The sequence below is a fragment of the Elephantulus edwardii genome, unplaced genomic scaffold (assembly GCF_000299155.1).
Source record: "Elephantulus edwardii isolate Elephantulus edwardi_28Jun2011 unplaced genomic scaffold, EleEdw1.0 scaffold00007, whole genome shotgun sequence".
NCBI classification, from domain to species: Eukaryota; Metazoa; Chordata; class Mammalia; order Macroscelidea; family Macroscelididae; genus Elephantulus; species Elephantulus edwardii.
In genome coordinates, this window is record NW_006399757.1 from 18,464,396 (window position 1) to 18,465,857 (window position 1,462).

At 33.9% G+C, this 1,462-nt stretch overlaps 1 protein-coding gene across 4 annotated transcripts in view; it reads left to right on the forward strand.

Annotated features, from left to right (window-relative positions):
- The window catches only part of HDAC9 (histone deacetylase 9), a 248,880-nt gene that overhangs the window by 17,848 nt on the left and 229,570 nt on the right, over positions 1-1,462 (forward strand). The window lies entirely within an intron of this gene.

The window sequence follows — 1,462 nt, forward strand, 5'->3', positions numbered from 1 at the left end:
TCAGAAAAGTCTAATATGTATTAAATTAGTTTTGTTTTATACATCTTGACTATCATCATTATTTGATGATAAAAATGTCAAAATTTTATGCCAAAACATTTAATGTTAAACATTTATTGAAATATTTTAGTGTTAACACTAGGAATATGAGTAATTTCATCACTAATATTATTCATTGAAAACCATTGACCTTTAGGAATTTACAAGATAATAGATAAAACTATGAAAATATAGGAATTAAAGTGTTTCTTAAAAGAAGCCCAATTATAAATAAGTCCAAAGGGCAGAAGTACATGTAATTATAGGAACACATAAAAAAAATATCTCTCCGCATCTATAAATTAGCACGTTGAGGGTTTCCAGCCTTTATTTATTGATGATATTTTAAATCGTTTGCTAATGAGATGAAATAATAATTCCTATATCTGTATTTTTTCCCTCACATATATTTGCGAGTCAGGCCTATACCAGGTATTGTACAAGACATAGAGAGTAGAGTATAAGTGTGAAAAAAGACAATCAAATGCATTTTTGTCAGATTGATCAACTGAATGATAGAGAATTAACACTACTTTAGATAGTAATATATCTTCTTATTGTTATGTATCATCAAGTCAGGAATGACTTAGAGCTCACCCTGTGGGTTTGCAGAGGCTTAAATGAAACTGGAGGCCTGCCTTTCTCTCTTGGAATGATTATGGATTTGACATGCATATTTTGGGGTTGGCAGTGTAACACCTTACCATTAGGTCACCAAAGCACACTAGTAACATATACTAAAGAAATATAAGGTAATGGAACAGAAAGTGATTAATAGCAGTAGGAGGTATTAGCAGTGTTGACTAGAGTAGTCAAATAGTTCTTGGGAAGGCTAAAGCATGAACGATACCTTCCTAGTAGAAATGAGGTTTTCCTCTAAAGTCTACTTGGTCTATATCAAATGGTAGGAAAGCAGAGCAGGAATAGTGGACATAGTATGCTGGGACTCTTTAAATGTTCACTTACTTATACTTTTTGGAAAATATAAGAAAGGGTTTAGCAGAAGAAAGTTGAGGGAGCCAGGGTAGACTGTCAACTACTTTTTTTAATCCTTTTTCCACACAGAGAGATTAGAATCTGCTGACACTTCTCTGTGATTAATAATATTGGTTTGAAACCAAAACCCTTTTAGAATTCCTTATCATCCCTACCTCTACAAATTTCATCTTTGCCCCTCGTTCTGACCCTACACTGCACTGAGTTGACCCTTCTGGATCAAGAAGTTGCCATCATTACTAGCAGTACCTTAGAGCAAATGCTTCTATTTCACCAAGAACTAGAAAAAGTTGGAGGCATATATCTTCATCAACTCAAATGAAGAGTCTTGTGAGTATGATAACTCTTCACACCCACAAAGTATTGCATAGTTTTTTTACAGGTATAAATACAGGTGGCTCCTTGGAGGCAAGGATTCTGAGGCTCC